Source organism: Musca autumnalis, unplaced genomic scaffold (genome assembly GCF_047663935.1).
Source record: "Musca autumnalis isolate F117 unplaced genomic scaffold, ASM4766393v1 scaffold_2, whole genome shotgun sequence".
NCBI lineage: Eukaryota > Metazoa > Arthropoda > Insecta > Diptera > Muscidae > Musca > Musca autumnalis.
In genome coordinates this window covers 179,475,817-179,500,648 of record NW_027411755.1, presented here as the reverse complement: position 1 = coordinate 179,500,648, position 24,832 = coordinate 179,475,817, and the positions used below count along the sequence as shown (strand labels likewise).

The following is a 24,832-nucleotide window of genomic DNA, read 5'->3' as shown; positions in this document are numbered from 1 at the left end:
GCAAGCTGTATCTTGATTTCAACAGACGGACGGACATGGTTATATTGACTTAAAATTTTACCCTGATCAAGAATATATGTATATATTTTATAGGGTCTCCGATTAAGATTTCCATGTGTTACAAACGGAATGACAAATTTAATTAAAAACAAGTAAAAAAGTGTCAGTCGGCTATGCCGAGACCGAATGTATTTAAGGTCTCCTCAGAATTTTGTGTTGCTTATTGGACATTTGAACTTGCTGACAAAAATGTGGATTAGGAATTAACTGTACTAAGACACAAATTGTGAACTTTTATGGGGGAGGTACCCTTAGAGAGGATCGATATGGGGCATTTTAGATGTTAAACTAAATTTTGACAAACTATTAAGAGATGCAAAGCTTGGACCAAATTCATTGCCCCATTGATATCGTCCTAGTATTTTAGTGAAGTTTTTTAAATACTGTGGAGAAGTACCGGTAGTTGTCGATCGGTATTGCCCATGAAACTAAATTTGGATATAATATGACGAAGACCAAATGTTGGAACAAATCGGTTGAACAGTTCGAGAGTTATCGTGCTCTCCGACCGGCACATATCGACGCCTCCAAACAATAGTATGCTAAGTCGACTTACCATGTTTTCAAGTTCTCTACATTTTTATATTTAACGTCCTTTAACTTAAATTCCGTCAAATTTTGGTAATAATAGGACAATCCGAACAGAAGTTATAAACAAATATTTACTTAGCATAGTACTGACGGTCAAAGAAATTTCCAAACTTTTAGAGCTTGTCCTGCAAAACTCACTGCTCAGAATTAGCAAACTATTATTTGGAGGTGTCGAACGTCCTTTAACTTAAATTCTGTCAAATTTTGGTAATGATCGGTCAATCCGAACAAAAGTTATAAACAAATATTGACTTAGCATAGTACTGAAGTTCAAAAAAATTTCCACACTTTGAGAGCTTCTCCTGCAAAACTCACTTTTTAGACTTAGCATACTATTATTTGGAGGTGTCGATATGATGACATAGGGTTTTTTTGAAACCTTCGGGCTGTTTTCCAAGAAATATGGACTTGCCCCTGAAAAAACTTTTACCGTCGTAATGGAGGTAGCGAAGGCAAATCGCTTCAACAAAAATCAAAGTGATTCGAGAGCAGGTCTTAAAGTGAACTTATCCGAAACTTTGTGTGAGAGGCACCAGAAGGAGTAGACAAATATAGTCCATATTCGAACCTGATCAATATCTGGTAGATATATTAGGATGTGCAAAGTATGGAGTACATCGGTCACTCCCTTCAAGAGTTATCTTGCGCACAATTTTTCCGAAAATTGTTGAACTTTTGTGAGGGAGTTACCTGAAGGAGTGGACCGATATGGCTTATCTACGGATTTAAACTATGTTTGTACAAAATAATACGAAGTTCAAATTTTGGACCGAATTGGCAGATCCGGTCGAGATTTATCTTGAGCTCCAACAACTACACACGGTGTCATAAGGGTTTTTTGAATCTTTCAGGTTATTTTCTCAGGAAGTATGGACTTGCCCCTGATAAAACTTGTACCGTCGTATAGGGGGCAGTGAATACATGTTGTTGCAACAAAAATCAAAGCGATTCGAGAGCAGGTCCTAATCTGAACTTATCCGAAATTTTGTGTGGGAGGTACCCGAAGGAGTGAACCGATTGAGTCCATATTGTAACCTCAGCTAAGTCTGGTAGAAAATTTACGATGTGAAAAGTATGGATCAATTCGGTTACTTCCTTCAAGAGTTATCGAGCGCACAACTTTTCCGAACATTTTCGAACTTTTGTGGGGGAGGTACCGGAAGGAGTGGACCGATATAGCCCATCTTCGAACTTAAACTAAGTTTGGGCACAATATTACGAGAGCCAAATTTTGGACCGAATCGGTTGATCCATTCGAGAGTTATCGTGCGCTCCAGCCAGCCAGACAGACGGACGGACATTGCTCAATCGACTCCAAATTGTCTGAAACACATTTCGTCCAAACATACTTGGGGTCTAAAACCATTATTTCGATGAGACACATTTTGCCCGTATGAAAGTGTATATACCCTTTCTAGCCTAAAGGCTGAGGGTATAAAAATTAGAGAAATAAAGTTAGGGTACAGGGAGTTACTAACGCAGTACCAGCGGCAAGCGTTGGTGATACCACAAGTCATGTGTCCTCGAAATCAAACGATTGTGATTCGGCTGTTTTAGGTATGGATGCCTTGGCACCTATAGCTGTATCTGTTACAAGTGCATCAAGTTTAATCGGAAAAATATGACGACCCAGAAATTTCAATGAACTCGATATAGCCAGGACTCGCGAACACCAGTCTACCGCCGACAAGATCATAATTATAGGCGGGGACGAACTACATGGAACTCTTAAAGGGCAAGGCTTGTTCTGGACAAGCAGACATACTCTCGAAGGAATTGCTACATAATCTGGGCCTAACTGATGATAAGCTGAACACCACGATGATTCCGGCCAAGTCTAGCAGGGAAGATAAATGTGGCTCTAACGAAGAGAATATAGACCTTGATGTTCAACCAAAAATAAGTCCATTTAGGATTGGTCCTATGTTGGAACATGCCGACAAAAAGCTTCAAAAGTAGACTGCCACTGAATCACTGACCGACGATGGAGAATTCAACGAGACTTCAACAACGTCCAATGATTCTAAGGACAGGTCCGTCCGAGAAGCGTCAGATACGAAGCACTATAAACGTGTTATAACGTATCTTCGAAAGTTCGTATGACGGGACGCGAACCTGCATTCGGAGAGGGCGATCTCCGTCTTCATCAAAAGTAAGCTGAGGTTGGCCTTGACGCGAACTTCTTAAGATCGAAGCACGGGATGCGAACCTGCATTCTGAAAGGGACATCGTCTTCAATAAAAGTAAGTTGAGGTTCGTAAGGAAATTGAAAAGAATTTTGGGCTTCGACGCGAACGTCAGATGGACAGAATCTTCCTCCTAAATCAAGTAGTTGCTCAAATTCACAGATTCTACTGAGATTCTGGTGACAAGCAAAAAATTGGATTCGGCGAAATCCACTACCTCTGGCAAAGGGGTGGAGTCGAAATCTCTTCCCAAACCCAACCCAAGCCAGAAAAAAACTGAAGAAAGCAATTGAGCGTACTCCTAATCCAAATGACACACCTAAGACGAGTCAATTGGGGAACGAATCTGCCTCAAAGTCCGATTCTACTTCGAAAGGATAAGGAGAAGCAGAGGGATTTAGGGTTCTTGGGCGCTCCACAATCTGTTGGAAAGGAAAGATGGTTAGGCCGATTGAGAAACCATCGTCTTCTTGGAAGACGAATAATGTTCACGGTGCTTTTTAACCAAATTTAAATGGAAGGTGCTTACACCTGGGAAGTTTTCGCGGAGTCGGAAACTACAATGTTCATAGATGAGCAAAATAAAAAAAAAACCAAAAAATCGCCGGAGCGCTTTTTAAATAAATCGCGATTCCAGTTCATATTTTTAAGGGTTTTTTATGTTTTTCACAATTATGCTTGGAAATCGCAAGTCATATCAAAATGGGACTAAAGAAAATGTAAAACTCTCCATTAGTGACCCTCATTCCAAATTTCAGAATTCCAGCTCTTCTAGCTCAAAATTTCAAGCTTCTAGCTTCAGCCGTTAAGTCTGGGCGATGATCTGTCGGTAACTCACTCAGTCATCACTAAGCTCTATTATATATAGATAGATTAGCCTAAAGGCTGAGTGTACATTGATCACAGACCCTAATCTATGTAATCCAAATATTAGTCTTCATTATAATTTTGGAATAAAAAAATAGTGTAAAGGGTGTTCCAATTTTGTGGTCACATTTGTCTCCATAATATTTTTCATGCAGCCTTCCATTAGGTCGCCGTCATATTTTCTGCTTGTAATTATGACATTTTTCTAAACATGTTCTAAAAAAGAATTTTGGATTAAAATTTATTGCCCGATAGTTCCAATTGTTTCCCATAAAATATAAAATTTATTATAAACAAACGAAATGACATTAGAATCTACGTAGAGCTGTTTTAATACCCAGCAGCACAAACACAGGAAATGAGTTCGCTCTTCACCAATGACCCTTAAATGTTGGTGGGATCATTCAAAATAAAAAAAAGAACTAAAAAAACAAAACATTCAAGCGATCGATCCAGAATAAATTAAATTGCATTTGTATTTATTCTCACCACCTATTAGAAGATGTTTATCGCCCATCTTCAAGACTATGGAAAATGATGAACCGAACTATGCATGCATTTTTATGAAGTGGTTGTTTTGAATGTTTAAAAAAAAAAAACATTTGAAAATTTTCCATGGCTTCCTTTTATGTCAAGCAGGAGAGGGATGTTTAAGTGTCTGATCATCAATTTAATTTATTCTTATCTTGAAATTTTGATAGTTTTATTAATGCAGCAGGAGAGTCATGGCAGAGGGGATGTAATGTGAAATGAAGAAGGGTGCCGCAGTGTTATTGATTGTAGTGGTAGATTAAAATACGAGGGTTGCGCGCTCTATTGCTGTTGTGTGCTTCAATGAATATTCATAAGATTTGAGGCGTGGATTTTTTTAAAGATTTTTTGGAGCCACCATAGACCAAATTAGTCTCGTGTTAGATTTAGAGTTTTGGGGCCATTATGTCAATATAGTTTATCCACGACCGCAAGGCCTATTGATTTTCTAGCAGAAACCTGAGCAATGGACCGTTCTGGATATAAAAATGCTTCGTGAGAAAATAAATTCTCTAAAAATAATAATTAAAAATAATTCTCTATAAAATGTAATTCTTACGAGTCCTCATACATATCTTTATAATTTATCACATATCACCTCTATTTCAAAACCTCAAATCAAATTCCCAATAACTCCAACAAATTATTATTTCCAAATAAATGTTGAAAAGATTTTGGTGTAATGATGATGTTTTATTTTCTTTCATTACTTTTCATTACAAATAATGAAATTTAGTAATCATCATCCAAAGTTGTAATAATTCTTATTTCATTTGTTCCATTAATTTTTCTTTTTAATTTAATTTTTTTATATTTTTTCTAAAAAACTATAAATCTCTTGATCGTGCTTAGCATTTGTAATGGCAGATTATATGTTTCGAATGATGATGGTGTCACTGAGTTTTCTTCGTCTTCGTCTTTGGGATTTTCCCATTCTCTGAGATTTGAGTGAATATATATTTTTTTAATATTCATTCAAAGAAAAGACGGCCGTTTAAGTTTTTATGACTCTCTCGGACAAGATAGCAGATAATAAAAAACAAAAACATGTAGAAAGAAAAGAATATTGGAGATTCAAACATGTCAAAGCAATCTACTAAAAGGCCGTTCGTTGGTCGGCAAATGTTTTGAGTCTGACACTTAATAATAATTTATTAGCATTGTGTTATGTTATGGTTGGTTTATGATATTAGCTTGTAGGGATGTGAGGGGGACAAGGTAGGAGTTGGGGTATTTTATGTCAAATCAAAATAAATAACATTATTAACACAATACTTAAGTACATGTCCAGGCTAGTGAACCAAAGCAGGTTTATTCGAATCTTTGGTTTCCAGCAAAAACAAAATCATTACCAAATAATGAGTTTTTATACGAATTTTTGGTTGTCGTAGCTACTTACAAAACCTCCTGCTAACCCATAACTTTAATAAGGGCATGTCGCTTTGAATAACTAGTTATTCTATGGCCATTAAAAGCTGAATAATAGCTAAAAAAATTCTATTTTAGAACATTTTAGGCGGATTGTTTAAAAAATATTATCAACAAACGTGGATAAAAAAACATGTTTCAAGGACTATTGAGAGAAGTGGATTTTTTTAAATATTTTTAAGGACGGTCTACCTACAGACGTGGATTTTTTAAAAAATATTTTTTTTAAATACAAATTTGGATTTTTTAAAAAATATATTTCAAGGAATATTAAAAACGTACATTTTTTAAAAAATATTTATAACGTGGATATTTAAAAAAGGGGTTTTTTTTAAATATCTTTTAAGGATTATCAACAAACGAGGATTTTTAAAAAAATTATTTTTTAAGAACTGTCAACAAACGAGGATTTTTAAAAAATTGTTTTTTTAAGAATTGTCAACAAACGTGGAATTTATAAAAGGTATTTTTCAAGGATTATCAACAACCGCGGATTTAAAAAATATTTTTCAATGAATATCAATAAACGTTGATTTAAAAAAAAAAACATTTTTCAAGGATTATCAGCAAAAGTGGATTTTTTAAAAAAAATATTTTTCAAGGATTATTAACAAACGTGGATTTTTTAAAAAATATGTTTCAAGGATTATCAACAAACGTGGATTTTTTAAAAATATTTTTCAAGGATTATTAACAAACGTGGATTTTTTAAAAAATATTTTTCAAGGATTATCAACAAACGTGGATTTTTTAAAAAATATTTATCAAGGATTATCAACAAACGTGGATTTTTTAAAAAATATTTTTCAAGGATTATCAACAAACGTGGATTTTTTAAAAAATATTTTTCAAGGATTATCAACAAACGTGGATTTTTTTTAAATATCTTTTAAAGGATTATCAACAAACGTGGATTTTTTAAAAAATATTTTTCAAAGATTATCAACAAATGTGTATTTTAAAAAAAAAAAAATGTATTCAAGGACTATCAACAAATGTGTATTTAAAAAAAAAAAAATGTATTCAAGGACTATCAACAAACGTGGATTTTTTATAAAATATTTTTCAAGGATTATCAACAAACGTGGATTTTCTTAAATAATATTTTTCAAGGGTTATCAACAAATGTGGTTTTAAAAAAATATATATTTTTTAAGAATTATCAACAAACGTGGATTTTTTAAAAAATATTTTTCAACGACTATCAACAAACGTGAATTTTTTAAAAAAAATAATTTTCAACGACTATCAACAAATGTGGATTTTTCAAAAATATTTTTCAAAGTTTATCAACAAACGTGGATTTTTTAAAAAATATTTATCAAAGTTTATCAACAAACGTGGATTTTTTTAAAAAATATTTATCAAAGTTTATCAACAAACGTGGATTTTTTAAAAAATATTTATCAAAGTTTATCAACAAACGTGGATTTTTAAAAAAAAAATTAATAAAGTTTATCAACAAACGTGGATTTTTAAAAAATATTTATCAAAGTTTATCAACAAACGTGGATTTAAAGAAAAAAAAATTAATAAAGTTTATCAACAAACGTGGATTTTTTAAAAAATATTTATCAAAGTTTATCAACAAACGTGGATTTAAAAAAAAAAAAAATTAATAAAGTTTATCAACAAACGTGGATTTTTTAAAAAATATTTATCAAAGTTTATCAACAAACGTGGATTTTTTAAAAAATATTTATCAACGTTTATCAACAAACGTGGATTTTTTAAAAAATATTTATCAAAGTTTATCAACAAACGTGGATTTTTTAAAAAATATTTATCAAAGTTTATCAACAAACGTGGATTTTTTAAAAAATATTTATCAAAGTTTATCAACAAACGTGGATTTTTTAAAAAATATTTATCAAAGTTTATCAACAAACGTGGATTTTTTAAAAAATATTTATCAAAGTTTATCAACAAACGTGGATTTTTTAAGTTTATCAACAAAGGTGGATTTTTTAAAAAATATTTATCAAAGTTTATCAACAAACGTGGATTTTTTAAAAAATATTTATCAAAGTTTATCAACAAACGTGGATTTTTTAAAAAATATTTTTCAGGGATTATTAACAAACGTGGCTTTCTAAAACAAATATTTTTCAAGGATTATTAACAAACGTGGATTTTTTAAAAAATATGTTTCAAGGATTATCAACAAACGTGGATTTTTTAAAAATATTTTTCAAGGATTATTAACAAACGTGGATTTTTTAAAAAATATTTTTCAAGGATTATCAACAAACGTGGATTTTTTAAAAAATATGTTTCAAGGATTATCAACAAACGTGGATTTTTTAAAAAATATGTTTCAAGGATTATCAACAAACGTAGATTTTTTAAAAATATTTTTCAAGGATTATTAACAAACGTGGATTTTTTAAAAAATATTTTTCAAGGATTATCAACAAACGTGGATTTTTTAAAAACATTTTTTAAAGAATTATCGTAAACGTGGATTTTTTAAAAACATTTTTAAAGGATTATCAGTAAACGTGGATTTTTTAAAAACATTTTTTAAAGGATTATCAACAAACGTGGATTTTTTTTAAAATATTTTTTAAAGGATTATCAACAAACGTGGATTTTTTTTTAAATATTTTTTAAAGGATTATCAACAAACGTGGATTTTTTTAAAAAATATTTTTTACGGATTGTCAACGAACGCGGAGGTCTTTCTATAGAAGAGACAAGGTCCTTATAGAAGAAGACAATATCTTCTTTTATAGAAGACAAGATCTTCTTTTATAGAAGACAAGGTCTTCTTTTATAGAAGACAAGGTCTTCTTTTATAGAAGACAAGGTCTTCTTTTATAGAAGACAAGGTCTTCTTTTATAGAAGACAAGGTCTTCTTTTATAGAAGACAAGGTCTTCTTTTATAGAAGACAAGGTCTTCTTTTATAGAAGACAAGGTCTTCTTTTATAGAAGACAAGGTCTTCTTTTATAGAAGACAAGGTCTTCTTTTATAGAAGACAAGGTCTTCTTTTATAGAAGACAAGGTCTTCTTTTATAGAAGACTAAGTCTTCCCAAAGAAGACTAGGTCTTCCTATAGAAGACAAGGTCTTCCTATAGAAGACTAAGTCTTCCCAAAGAAGACTAGGTCTTCCTATGGAAGACTAGGTCTTCTTATAAAAGACTAGGTCTTCCTATAGAAGACTAGGTCTTCCTATAGAAGACTAGGTCTTTCTATAGAAGACTAGGTCTTTCTATAGAAGACAATGTATTTCCAAAGAAGACAAGTTCTTCCAATAGAAGACAACCTCTTCCTATAGAAGAAAAGGTTTTCTTATAGAAGACGAGGTCTTCCTATAGAAGGCAAAATATTCTTATAGAAGAAAAACTCTTCCTATAGAAGAGATGACTTTCCTATAGAAGGCAAGGTCTTCCCATAGAACACAAGGTCTTCATATAGAAGACAATGTCGTTCCAAAGAAGACAAGTTCTTCCAATAGAAGATAACCTCTTCCTATAGAAGACAACCTCTTCCTATAGAAGACAAGGTTTTCTTATAGAAGACAAGGTTTCCTATAGAAGAGATGGTCTTCCTATAGAAGACAAAATCAAGAAAAACTCTTCCTAAAGAGGACAAGGTCTTCCTATAGAAGAAAAGCTCGTCCTATAGAGGACAAGGTCTTCCTAAAGAAAACGAAGTCTTCCCATAGAATACGATGTCTTCTTATAGAAGACGAAGTCTTCCTTTGGACGACGAAGTCTTCCTTTAGAAGACGAAGTCTTCTTTTAGAAGGCGATGTATTCCTTTAGAAGCGACGTCTTCCTACAGAAGACAAGATCTTCCTGTAGAAGACCAGAAGGTCTTCCTATAGAAGACCAGAAGGTCTTCCTATAGAAGACCAGAATGTATTTCTATAGAAGACGATAAGGTCTTCCCAAAGAAGGAGGTCAGAAGGCCTTTTATTTTATTTTCTTAATTTTTACGTTCTGCAAAAAATAATAAAATTCTGTAAATAATTTACTCAAGCCTTTTCCAAAATCTCCACACACCCCAGTGACATGTTGAGATAAATTGAAATAAATTACCAACAAATATAATAAGGGCAATTAGCAGCCTTTAAGTAGCTCTCAACTCCAAAGGGAACATCGTCATCATCACCTATAGCAACCGACAACAGTTCCATTTTGTTCACAAACAAATTCAGAACCTAATTTCCATACAAAGGCAGAGAGAAGACAGAAGAAAAAATTCAATTCAATAAAAACTAAAACTAAATGAGAGATAACAACAATGAATTATTTTTAAATTGACCCCATGCTGGGTAAAATGTTCACTTGCCGCTTTACCACTGCTGTTGGGAGGACGGGTATCGGAAACTGCGGAAGAAAAAAATGCCTACAAAAGTACAGGCACTTGGCCACACTTTTAATAAATACTCGAAATTAAAATAAATATGAATATTAAACACAAAAGAAAAAAACAATGACAAATATATAGCATGCTATAAAGAATAGCCCTCTTGTAAACAATTTTGTAGCATGCTATAAGAAAGATGAAAAAACTAACACACCAATAATTTAAGAATTTTGTTTGTGCGTGTGTTCATCATTTCGTTTACGAAAGAGTAAAGCAAAACAAAGAAAGAAAAATAAAATAATAACGTGCTTATAAAGAGAGAAATTAAGAGAAAAGTAAACAAATGACAATTCTCTTAATTTTTATATGCCTCTTCACTGTTTTTCACTGTTTTTTTTTTTTTTTTTTTTTTGTGTGAGGGTCACTCAACAAAGCTGCTAGCCAGACCGTCAGGCAAAGCAACAACAGAATCTATAAATAGCCATGTGAATATCAGTTGTGGTTGCATTGCAACAAACATGTGCCCGGGTAGCTCAGTCGGTAGAGCATTGGACTTTTAATCCAAGGGTCCAGGGTTCAAGTCCCTGCTCGGGCGGCGCTATTTTTTTTTTTGTTTATTATTTTTAATTCTTATTAAAATATTATTTTATTTTTATAAAATAAATAATGACAAAAATGTGAATCAAAAAATTCATTTTGAAGAATAAAAAATTAAACCTTCAATTTCGGGCATAATATATTCCAAAATACTTGTTGTTGGTACATTCTGATAAAAGAACAACAAGAACAAATTGAATTGCAGGCAATTTAGCCCCTGTTTAAGAAAAGTATCCAAAGTTGTATTCAGTATATTTTTCAATTGAGGGTTCCACAAGACATGAATGTCCTGGATCAATTTAAAGTTCACTCTAGTCATTTCGGAAAAATTTTCGGTATTCCTAAAAAATTGTCACAGTGTTTCTATTATAAATAAATATCTTTAAAGAAAGTTAACCACATCTGGCAAAATTTTCCAAGCGAGTAATAATTTTACCGAGTCGGGACATTTTTTCAAAAATATTCAGGAAACAATATTCTTAAAAACCAACGCCTGTTTCAGAGCCTTGAAACAATATTCTTAAAAACCAACGCCTGTTTCAGAGCCTTGAAACAATATTCTTAAAAATCCACGCCTGTTTCAGAGCCTTGAAACAATATTCTTTAAAATCCACGCCTGTTTCAGAGCCTTGAAACAATATTCTTAAAAATCCACGCATCTTTCAGAGCCTTTAAACAATATTCCATCCCACGGCAGCGGGTTCTTTCGTACCGGATTGACCCGGAACAACACAAAACCAATGTTCCGGCCAGCGGCTGCCACCTCAGTGTGTACATGTTCGTATTTGTTTCGTTTTTCTGTATTGGGAGCAGCATATCCCGGAATGCCTGCTCCGAATTCTATTGGTCCGAGCCGGGACGGAGGAAAACCGAGGACCAATATATCTATGCTCAGTTTGTCACATCCGCATCTTCACCCACATCCAACCTTCCGTGAGATGCAATAGATGTGAGGAGTGGGTGCATCTAAGGGGTTGCTGTGGACTCGTCCACGTGAGGGACTGCGACAGGGACTATGTTGCTGCATGCTGTGTGAACACAGTCCCCAGTGAGTCGTCGTCTGATTACGAAGTAAGATCGAGGAGACAGTAGATTTTATGAGTCGGAAGAACATGAAGGTCGCCGCGGTGCAGGAAACCAAGCTGATTAACAACCACAGCTTAGAGCATTGTGATAGTTACAATGTTCTGAGGAATGATCGCACCAGAAGTGGAGGTGGGGAATTGGCTTTCCTATTGCACCAGACTGTCCAATACAGACCTATCTCGCTTGAGCCTGTCTCTAATGACCAGTACATGGAATGTATGGGGGTAGCAGTCAGGTGTGGAGCTGCCGAGATAGAGTTGCTGAATGTATACATCCCGCCGAGAAATCGCTGTATCCCTGATTATAGGCCTGACATTAGCCCGCTCTTGCAAGGTCATAATCATGAGATGTGGCATTCGGCCCTCGGAAACGACCAGAGAGGTACAGCGCTGGCTGAGCAGATTGATAGCTCTACGTTTTGCACGGTCAATGAGGACGCCCCTACTAGAATTAGATGAGAGTGTCACAGTTCGCCTGACATAACCATCGTGTCACCTGGTCTGACAAATGACGTTACCTAGCAACCCGTCATTTCCCTTGGATCAGACCATCTCCCCATAATTGTCTCCATTAGCAGACCACCCGACATCATCACCTCTAAACGCCGCACGTTCGTCAATCATAAAAAAGCTGATTGGCCGAGTTTCAGAGAGTTCACCAATCACTGCTTCAGAGAATTGCCCAATCCTTCTGATGTTCGGGTAGCGGAAAGAACGTTCCGGGACATCATCACTTCTGCAGCCGCTCGCCATATCCCTGCTGGTCTAATACCCGAAGTAAGACCAAATTTCCCAGCAGAGGCGACGGGATTAGCAAATGAGCGTGATGAGCTTCGTCGTATCAACCCCAATGACCCCAGAGTCAGGGAGCTGACACTGGAAGTTAACAGGCTATTCGGCGAGCATAAGCGGAACAAATGGTTAAATCATTTGAAGAGCTGCAACATTAGAGCCGGTATAGGTGAATTGTGGGCAACTGTTAAGTCACTCTCGAACCCTGGAAGAAGGGAAGATAGGACCTCAGTCACGTTTGGCGACGTTACGTTGACTGACCCGAAGAGGTGCGCATGTAATTTCAATCGACAGTTTGTCGAGCATCCCGATAGTGACAGGGCGAAGAGAAGAGTATTACGTCGCATCAGATCTCTTCCTGCCGAGGATGAACCACCACAATTTACAATGGATGATGTTGTCAATACCATCAGGAACGCTAAATCATCCAAAGCGTTGGGCCCTGATGGAATCTCCATGGTAATGTTGAAGCAGCTGGATGAGCCGGGAGTCGAGTATCTCACCAAAGTCTTCAACTTGTCGCTAGGCACCCTCGTTGTTCCCGAAGTCTGGAAAATGGGCAGGGTGGTCCCACTACGGAGGCCAGGCAAGGATACCAGCAAAAGTGAATCGTACAGACCGATTTCGCTTTTGTCGCCCGTAGCAAAGACACTTGAGGCCTTGCTCCTCCCCAGTATCAGAAATAGCTATCAAGTTGCCGATCATCAACATGGATTCCGTAAGCAGCACAGCACGACAACAGCGCTGCACGCCATTACCACATATATCTGTAAAGGACTCAACCAGAGACGGCCGTGCGATAGAACAGTGATGGTGGCGCTTGACTTATCAAAAGCCTTTGATACAGTCAGGCACTCCACGCTGTTTGAGGACATTGAGCAGACAACCCTCCGGCCAAGCTTGAAACGTTGGATAGTCAACTATATGTGTGGACGCCAGTCGTACGTGGAATTCAGGAATAAGAAGTCCAAACCCCGTAGAGTGAAACATGGAGTTCCCCAAGGTGGGGTGATATCTCCGGAACTGTTTAACCTCTACCTCTCCTGTATTCCACCCCATCCAGACGGCATTGAGATCGTGACGTATGCGGATGATTGCACGATCCTGGCGTCGGGTACCTATCCTGATGACATCTGTGAGAGACTGAACAACTATTTAACCGATCTTACCACAGATTTCCCCCACAAAATCTACAGCCACTCTGTTCACCACGTGGACAGCGCAGTTTGGACGTGAGTTGAATGTCGTGGTCGACGGTAGCAGAATTCCGACCACAAACTGCCCTAAAATTTTAGGGGTCACATTCGACACTACATTCACGTCGTGCGCACACGACACAGCTATCTGCGACAAGTTGAAAAGTAGGAACAAGGTCCTCAAGTCCCTAGCCGGCAGCACTTGGGGTGCAGATAAAGAAACCTTGTTGACCACATATAACGCGATAGGTCGGTCTGTGATAATCTATGCGGCTCCAGTCTGGTCCCCGAGATTGTGCGATTCGAACTGGAAAAAGATTCAAATTTGCCAGAATGCCGCCCAGAGAACAGCGACAGGGTGCCTCCTCAAATCTTCAGTGGACCATCTATATGAGGAAGCAAAAATTCTTCCTGTAAGGCAACACAATGAGATGCTTTCGTTGCAGTACCTGCTTGGATGTTATCGTGTGAGCCATCCCAATCACCATCTTGTGGGTAGGCCCGGCCCATTCAGGGAGATCAGGAAGGATATCCATGCTCTAGATGGAGAGGTCCAACGATACAGGAGAGAACCCCTAGATCAACAAGCATATCAAGCAGGATTGAATAGCATTCACACGGATGCAGTTACTAAGGCCATAAGCAAATATAGTGTGAATAAAGTCCTAGAAATACATCCCACATCTATCGCGGCTGAGGAGCGTCAGCTGCCACGACAAACCAGAGTAGTTTTGGCTCAACTACGCTCGGGATATTGCAGTCGCCTAAATTCGTATTGGGCGGAAATCGATCGCGCCGTGCAAGACATATGCTCAGTATGCGGCATGGGCCCGCACGACACACAACACCTTTTTAACTGCCCCGCCAAACATACCCATCTAACTACAGTGGATCTGTGGCTACATCCCATCGAAGCAGCCACTTTTCTGGAACTGGAGATAGACCCAGAGCCAGATTGAACAGAGGAACGAACAAATAAACATAACAAAAACACTGTTACAACAACAACAACAACAACATATTCATAAAAATCCATGCCTCTTTCAGAGCCTTTCCTATAAAATCCACGCCTCTTTTGTAGTGTTGAAAAAGTATTCCAAAACAATCCACGCCTCTTCGGTACCGTTGAAAAAATTTTCCTAAAAAATCCACGCATATTCGGTAGCGTTGAAAAATATTCTTAAAAAATTACAAAACAATCCACGCCTCTTCGGTAGCGTTGAAAAAATATTTCTAAAAAATCTAAACCTCTTTGGTAGCGTTGAAAAAATATTTTTAAAAAGTTCACGCCTCTTCGTTCCTAAAAATCCACGCCTCTTTGGTTGCGTTGAAAAAATATTACTAAAAATCCACGCCTCTTCGGCAGCGCTGACAAAATATTCCTATAAAATCCACGCCTCTTCTGTAGTGTTGAAAAAGTATTCCAAAGCCTTGAAAAATTTAGAATTTTCGATTTTTGTCTGGTTTTCAACTTAAAGGTTGGCTCTTAAATATTTCGGGTTGACTTGTAAAATCTGCTTCATTTTTTTTGCAAGAATGTTCCCACAAAAAGATAATAGCAATAACAACGTCAAACATAATAACAATTATTAAATTAATAAAATATAATTATTTCTGTGGGAAATTGCCAAGAGGCATTAGCCTTTTTCCACTACCTTATATTGAGTAGGAAAAGTAGAAATAAAGGATTGAGTCTCTTTAAAGGAAGAATGAATGAAACTGCGTAGATTGTCTTAGAGCTCCTTCAGTTGGTTGCAAAGACATAAAACAGTTTTGAATCATGTGAATATGTAAGTCAAAAGAAACTGAGAAATTAATTCATATCGTACGCTATGTTGTGAGAATCTTTAAGGTATGCTTAACTACGGCGAAGGTGGTCACTCAGTGGATATACGGCAATATTAACATAGATGTTTTGGTAACCACACTTGCAACAAACTGCTGCAGACCATGGTAAATATTGCCTAAGGGGTGAGTGATAATGCTTTTAGAGTGCACAGTGGGAACATGAAAAATATTTTTTACTTCAGTCCAAATATTTATTTATTTATATCTTCGTTAATGTGGATTTTTTAAAAAATATTTTTTCAAGGACTATCAAAAAAATTAAAAAATATTTTTCAAGGAATATCAACAAATGTTGATTTGTTAAAAAATTGGAATTGGATTTTTTTAAAAATATTTTTTCAAGGAATATCAACAAATGTTGATTTGTTAAAAAATATTTTTCAAACGTGGATTTTTTAAAAAATATTTTTTCAAGGACTATCAAAAAACGTGAATTTTTTAAAACTATTTTTCAAGGATTAAAAAAATTCAAGGACTATCAACAACCATGGATTTTTAAAAAAATATTTTTTTAAGGACTATCAACAAACGTGGATTTTTTAAAAAATATTTTTCAAGGACTATCACCGAACGTGGATTTTTTAAAAAAAAATATTTTTTAAGGAGTATCAACAAACGTTTATTTTTTAAAAAATATTTTTCAGGGACTATCACCGAAAGTGGATTTTTTAAAAAAATATTTTTTAAGGAGTATCAACAAACGTGGATTTTTTAAAAAATATTTTTCAAGGGTTATCTTCATACGTGGATTTTTTAAAAAATATTTTCAAGGGTTATCTTCATACGTGGATTTTTTAAAAAATATTTTTGAAGGACAATCAACAATCGTAAATTTTTTAAAAAACATTTCTCAAGGACAGTCAACAATCGTACATTTTTTAAAAAACATTTCTCAAGGAATTTCAACAAACGTGGATTTTTAAAAAAAAATATTTTTTTCAAGGACTATCAACAAACGTGGAGTTTTTTAAAAATATTTTTTTAAGGACTATCAACAAACGTGGATTTTTTAAAAAATATTTTTTCAAGGACTGTCAACAAACGTGGATTTTTTAAAAAATATTTTTTTCAAGGACTATCAACAAACGTGGATTTTTTAAACAATATTTTTTTTTCAAGGACTATCAACAAACGTGGATTTTTTAAAAAATATTTTTTCAAGGACTACCAACAAACGTGGATTTTTTAAAAAGTATTTTTTTCAAGGACTATCAACAAACGTGGATTTTTTAAAAAATATTTTTTTCAAGGACTATCAACAAACGTGGATTTTTTAAAAAATATTTTTTTGAAGTACTATCAACAAACGTGGATTTTTTTAAAAATATTATTTTCAAGGACTATCAACAAACGTGGATTTTTTAAAAAATATTTTTTTCAAGGACTATCAACAAACGTGGATTTTTTAAAAAATATTTTTTTCAAGGACTATCAACAAACGTGGATTTTTTAAAAAATATTATTTTCAAGGACTATCAACAAACGTGGATTTTTTAAAAAATATTTTTTTCAAGGACTATCAACAAACGTGGATTTTTAAAAAAATATTTTTTTCAAGGACTATCAACAAACGTGGGATTTTTAAAAAATATTTTTTTCAAGGACTATCAGCAAACGTGGATTTTTAAAAAAATATTTTTCAAGGACTATCAACAAACGTGGATTTTTAAAAAATATTTTTCAAGGACTATCAACAAACGTGGATTTTTTAAAAAATATTTTTCAAGGACTATCAACAAACGTGGATTTTCTAAAAATATTTTCAAGGACTATCAACAAACGTGGATTTTTTAAAAAATATTTTTCAAGGACTATCAACAAACGTGGATTTTTAAAAAAATATTTTTCAAGGACTATCAACAAACGTGGATTTTTTAAAAAATATTTTTCAAGGACTATCAACAAACGTGGATTTTTTAAAAAATTTTTTTTCAAGGACTATCAACAAACGTGGATTTTGTAAAAAATATTTTTCAAGGACTATCAACAAACGTGGATTTTTTAAAAAATATTTTCAAGGACTATCAACAAACGTGGATTTTCTAAAAAATATTTTTCAAGGACTATCAACAAACGTGGAATTTTTTAAAATATATTCTTCAAGGACTATCAACAAACGTGGATTTTTTAAAATATATTTTTCAAGGACTATAAAAAACCTGGATTTAAAAAAATAATTTTCAAGGACTATCAACAAACGTGGATTTTTCAAAGAATATTTTTCAAGGACTGTCAACAAACGTGGATTTTTTAAAAAAATATTTTTGAAGGGCTATCAACAAACGTGGATTTTTTAAAAAAATATTTTTCAAGGACTATCAACAAACGTGGATTTTTTAAAAAATATTTTTCAAGACTATCAACAAACCTGGATTTTTTAAAATATATTTTTCAAGACTATCAACAAACGTGGATTTTTTAAAATATATTTTTCAAGGACTATCAACAAATGTGGATTTTTTAAAAATATTTTTCAAGGACTATCAACAAACGTGGATTTTTAAAAAAATATTTTTCAAGGACTATCAACAAACGTGGATTTTTTAAAAAATATTTTTCAAGGACTATTAACAAACGTGGATTTTTTAAAAAATATTTTTTAAGGACTATCAACAAACGTGGATTTTTTAAAAAATATTTTTCAAGGACTATCAACAAACCTGGATTTTTTAAAATATATTTTTCAAGGACTATCAACAAACGTGGATTTTTAAAATATATTTTTCAAGGAATATCGACGTGGATTTTTTAAATGATTTTTTCAAGGAATATCAACGTGGATTTTTTAAAATAAATTTTTCAAGGACTATCAACGTGGATTTTTTAAAATAAATTTTTCAAGGACTATCAACGTGGATTTTTTAAAATAAATTTTTCAAGGACTATCAACGTGGATTTTTTAAAATAAAATTTTCAAGGACTATCAACGTGGATTTTTTAAAATAAAATTTTCAAGGACTATCAACGTGGATTTTTTAAAATAAAATTTTCAAGGACTATCAACGTGGATTTTTTAAAATAAAATTTTCAAGGACTATCAACGTGGATTTTTTAAAATAAATTTGTGAATTTAAAAAAAATATATATTTTTCAGGGACTATCAACAAACGTGAATTTTAAAAATTTTTTTTTTTATTTGTTTTTCCACTGTATTTCTTGCATGAATATTCAAACGATGACTATGACGACGGCGTTGATATCCATACTCTTCATGATTATGGTGATGATGATGTTAGAGTTACGCCCAATTTTGTTATTTTTTTATTTGTTTGGATTAGCTTGAGAAAATTCAGCAAAATATTCTGAGCAGGCATTGCTGTAATGTTGGTGCACCACATTCCAGTCTTTACTTTAGTCAAGAATTTTATTTAAACGCAGCATTCCCACAATTGCACATAAGCACACACACCGGGCAAAAATATAAACCGGAAACAGGCGGATGCCAAACTGATTGAATCAACAGAAAACTGAAAAAAATCAAAGAAGCAACATCGTACATTGCTACCAAAGACATGTCGTGTTGTCGTAATGTGATCTCCTCTAGGCCTGGAAGGGAAATCTCGTCACCATCATCATCATCGACCGTCCCCTATAGCATATCATTGTCGCAATCCTCATCATGTGCTGCGGCAACATGAGCTCATGATGCTGATGCAGTAGCGGGAGGGTAAAAGGATAAACCAAAATTGGAAATTCTTTCACAAAAAAGCAATGATGATTAAAAATTCCGCAACAAAAACAAAAAATGGAAAATTGCTATCATAAAAAGAAAATCACAGAGAAAGAGGCAAAGCGGCAATAGTAATGTGACAACCAAACATTGCTCATCCGTTTGTCTGAGTCACCATTACCACCACATTCCATTCAATGGTTTTTAGCCAAAGGTGAAGTTGTTGCTTTATGACCGACTTTTTAGCTTTGTTTACCAATCAATATTAATGAGATTGTGGCAAGCGAGCAGCAGCATATGAATCTGGCATTCGCGGTAGTTGCCATAGTGCCACATGTGTCATTAATATTTTTTACTCAACATGAATAATCCAATGAATGCAAGATTCTACGAGAATTCCATGAAGTGGGAGTGAGTGTATCGGGTATTCAGGAACTTACCTGAAATGAAAAAGAAAATAAATTATTAATAATAATACAAAAAGGGATTATTATGCTGTAAAATAATTTAATTTTATTTAATTTAATTTAAGTGTGAATTGTGTTAAGAATATTTTCTTCAACGACCTTCAGATCAACAAGCGTGGATTTATTAAAAATATTTTCTTCAACGACCATCAGACCAACAAGCGTGAATTTTTTAAAACGACCATCAGACCAACAAGCGTGGATTTTTTTAGGAATATTTTCTTCATCCACCATCAGACCAACAAGCGTGGATTTTTTAAGAATATTTTCTTCAACCACCATCAGACCAACAAGCGTTGATTTTTTATGAATATTTTCTTCAACGACCATCAGACCAACAAGCGTGGATTTTTTAAGAATATTTTCTTCAACGACCATCAGACCAACAAGAGTGGATTTTTTAAGAATATTTTCTTCAACGGCCATCAGACCAACAAGCGTGGATTTTTTAAGAATATTTTCTTCAACGACCATCAGACCAACAAGCGTAGATTTTTTAAGAATATTTTCTTCAACGGCCATCAGACCAACAAGCGTGGATTTTTTAAGAATATTTTCTTCAACGACCATCAGACCAACAAGCGTGGATTTTTTAAGAATATTTTCTTCATCCGCCATCAGACCAACAAGCGTGGATTTTTTAAGAATATTTTCTTCAACCACCATCAGACCAACAAGCGTTGATTTTTTATGAATATTTTCTTCAACGACCATCAGACCAACAAGCGTGGATTTTTTAAGAATATTTTCTTCAACGACCATCAGACCAACAAGAGTGGATTTTTTAAGAATATTTTCTTCAACGGCCATCAGACCAACAAGCGTGGATTTTTTAAGAATATTTTCTTCAACGACCATCAGACCAACAAGCGTGGATTTTTTAAGAATATTTTCTTCAACGACCATCAGACCAACAAGCGTGGATTTTTTAAGAATATTTTCTTCAACGACCATCAGACCAACAAGCGTGGATTTTTTAAGAATATTTTCTTCAACGACCATCAGACCAACAAGCGTGGATTTTTAACAATATTTTCTTCAACGACCATCAGACCAACAAGCGTGGATTTTTTAAGAATATTTTCTTCAACGACCATCAGACCAACAAGCGTGGATTTTTAACAATATTTTCTTCAACGACCATCAGACCAACAAGCGTGGATTTTTTAAGAATATTTTCTTCAACGACCATCAGACCAACAAGCGTGGATTTTTTAAGAATATTTTCTTCAACGACCATCAGACCAACAAGCGTGGATTTTTTAAGAATATTTTCTTCAACGACCATCAGACCAACAAGCGTGGATTTTTAACAATATTTTCTTCAACGACCATCAGACCAACAAGCGTGGATTTTTTAAGAATATTTTCTTCAACGACCATCAGACCAACAAGCGTGGATTTTTAACAATATTTTCTTCAACGACCATCAGACCAACAAGCGTGGATTTTTTAAGAATATTTTCTTCAACGACCATCAGACCAACAAGCGTGGATTTTTTAAGAATATTTTCTTCAACGACCATCAGACCAACAAGCGTGGATTTTTTAAGAATATTTTCTTCAACGACCATCAGACCAACAAGCGTGGATTTTTAACAATATTTTCTTCAACGACCATCAGACCAACAAGCGTGGATTTTTTAAGAATATTTTCTTCAACGACCATCAGACCAACAAGCGTGGATTTTTAACAATATTTTCTTCAACGACCATCAGACCAACAAGCGTGGATTTTTTAAGAATATTTTCTTCAACGACCATCAGACCAACAAGCGTGGATTTTTTAAGAATATTTTCTTCAACGACCATCAGACCAACAAGCGTGGATTTTTTAAGAATATTTTATTCAACGACCATCAGACCAACAAGCGTGGATTTTTTAAGAATATTTTATTCAACGACCATCAGACCAACAAGCGTGGATTTTTTAAGAATATTTTCTTCAACGACCATCAGACCAACAAGCGTGGATTTTTTAAGAATATTTTCTTCAACGACCATCAGACCAACAAGCGTGGATTTTTTAAGAATATTTTATTCAACGACCATCAGACCAACAAGCGTGGATTTTTTAAGAATATTTTATTCAACGACCATCAGACCAACAAGCGTGGATTTTTTAAGAATATTTTATTCAACGACCATCAGACCAACAAGCGTGGATTTTTTAAGAATATTTAATTCAACGACCATCAGACCAACAAGCGTGGATTTTTTAAGAATATTTTATTCAACGACCATCAGACCAACAAGCGTGGATTTTTTAAGAATATTTTCTTCAACGACCATCAAACCAACAAGCGTGGATTTTTTTAAGAATATTTTCTTCAACGACCATCAGACCAACAATCGTGGATTTTTTAAGAATATTTTCTTCAACGACCATCAGACCAACAAGCGTGGATTTTTTAAGAATATTTTCTTCAACGACCATCAGACCAACAAGCGTGGATTTTTTAAGAATATTTTCTTCAACGACCATCAGACCAACAAGCGTGGATTTTTTAAGAATATTTTCTTCAACGACCATCAGACCAACAAGCGTGGATTTTTTAAGAATATTTTCTTCAACGACCATCAGACCAACAAGCGTGGATTTTTTAAGAATATTTTCTTCAACGACCATCAGACCAACAAGCGTGGATTTTTTAAGAATATTTTCTTCAACGACCATCAGACCAACAAGCGTGGATTTTTTTAAGAATATTTTCTTCAACGACTATCAAACCAACAAGCCTGGATTTTTTTAAGAATATTTTCTTCAACGACTATCAAACCAACAAGCGTGGATTTTTTAAGAATATTTTCTTCAACGACCAACAAACGTGGATTTTTTTAAGAATATTTTCTTCAACGACCATCAAACCAACAAGCGTGGATTTTTTTAAGAATATTTTCTTCAACGACCATCAGACCAACAAGCGTGGATTTTTAAGAATATTTTCTTCAACGACCATCAGACCAACAAGCGTGGATTTTTTAAGAATATTTTCTTCAACGACCATCAGACCAACAAGCGTGGATTTTTTAAGAATATTTTCTTCAACGACCATCAGACCAACAAGCGTGGATTTTTTAAGAATATTTTCTTCAACGACCATCAGACCTACAAGCGTGGATTTTTTAAGAATATTTTCTTCAACGACCATCAGACCAACAAGCGTGGATTTTTTAAGAATATTTTCTTCAACGACCATCAGACCAACAAGCGTGGATTTTTTAAGAATATTTTCTTCAACGACCATCAAACCAACAAGCGTGGATTTTTTAAGAATATTTTCTTCAACGACCATCAAACCAACAAACGTGGATTTTTTTAAGAATATTTTCTTCAACGACCATCAAACCAACAAGCGTGGATTTTTTAAGAATATTTTCTTCAACGACCATCAAACCAACAAGCGTGGATTTTTTTAAGAATATTTTCTTTAGACACCATCAGACCAACAAGCGTGGATTTTTTAAGAATATTTTCTTCAACGACCATCAGACCAACAAGGGTGGATTTTTTAAGAATATTTTCTTCAACGACCATCAGACCAACAAGCGTGGATTTTTTAAGAATATTTTCTTCAACGACCATCAGACCAACAAGCGTGGATTTTTTAAGAATATTTTCTTCAACGACCATCAGACCTACAAGCGTGGATTTTTTAAGAATATTTTCTTCAACGACCATCAGACCAACAAGCGTGGATTTTTTAAGAATATTTTCTTCAACGACCATCAGACCTACAAGCGTGGATTTTTTAAGAATATTTTCTTCAACGACCATCAAACCAACAAGCGTGGATTTTTTTAAGAATATTTTCTTTAGACACCATCAGACCAACAAGCGTGGATTTTTTAAGAATATTTTCTTCAACGACCATCAGACCTACAAGCGTGGATTTTTTAAGAATATTTTCTTCAACGACCATCAGACCAACTAGCGTGGATTTTTAAGAATATTTTCTTCAACGACCATCAGACCAACAAGCGTGGATTTTTTAAGAATATTTTCTTCAACGACCATCAGACCAACAAGCGTGGATTTTTTAAGAATATTTTCTTCAACGACCATCAGACCAACAAGCGTGGATTTTTTAAGAATATTTTCTTCAACGACCATCAGACCAACAAGCGTGGATTTTTTAAGAATATTTTCTTCAACGACCATCAGACCTACAAGCGTGGATTTTTTAAGAATATTTTCTTCAACGACCATCAGACCAACAAGCGTGGATTTTTTAAGAATATTTTCTTCAACGACCATCAGACCTACAAGCGTGGATTTTTTAAGAATATTTTCTTCAACGACCATCAAACCAACAAGCGTGGATTTTTTTAAGAATATTTTCTTTAGACACCATCAGACCAACAAGCGTGGATTTTTTAAGAATATTTTCTTCAACGACCATCAGACCTACAAGCGTGGATTTTTTAAGAATATTTTCTTCAACGACCATCAGACCAACTAGCGTGGATTTTTAAGAATATTTTCTTCAACGACCATCAGACCAACAAGCGTGGATTTTTTAAGAATATTTTCTTCAACGACCATCAGACCAACAAGCGTGGATTTTTTAAGAATATTTTCTTCAACGACCATCAGACCAACAAGCGTGGATTTTTTAAGAATATTTTCTTCAACGACCATCAGACCAACAAGCGTGGATTTTTTAAGAATATTTTCTTCAACGACCATCAGACCAACAAGCGTGGATTTTTTAAGAATATTTTCTTCAACGACCATCAGACCAACAAGCGTGGATTTTTTAAGAATATTTTCTTCAACGACCAACAAACGTGGATTTTTTTAAGAATATTTTCTTCAACGACCATCAAACCAACAAGCGTGGATTTTTTTAAGAATATTTTCTTCAACGACCATCAAACCAACAAGCGTGGATTTTTTTAAGAATATTTTCTTCAACGACCATCAGACCAACAAGCGTGGATTTTTAAGAATATTTTCTTCAACGACCATCAGACCAACAAGCGTGGATTTTTTAAGAATATTTTCTTCAACGACCATCAGACCAACAAGCGTGGATTTTTTAAGAATATTTTCTTCAACGACCATCAGACCAACAAGCGTGGATTTTTTAAGAATATTTTCTTCAACGACCATCAGACCAACAAGCGTGGATTTTTTAAGAATATTTTCTTCAACGACCAACAAACGTGGATTTTTTTAAGAATATTTTCTTC

General features: G+C 34.3%; 1 protein-coding gene and 1 non-coding gene across 2 annotated transcripts in view; one reads left to right on the top strand and one right to left on the bottom strand.

Moving 5' to 3' along the window:
• Btk (tyrosine-protein kinase Btk29A) overlaps positions 1-24,832 on the bottom strand; it is a 533,208-nt gene that overhangs the window by 387,080 nt on the left and 121,296 nt on the right. The window lies entirely within an intron of this gene.
• On the top strand, positions 10,504-10,576 carry TRNAK-UUU (transfer RNA lysine (anticodon UUU)). Its single transcript has one exon. It is a non-coding gene; the product is annotated as a tRNA-Lys (tRNA).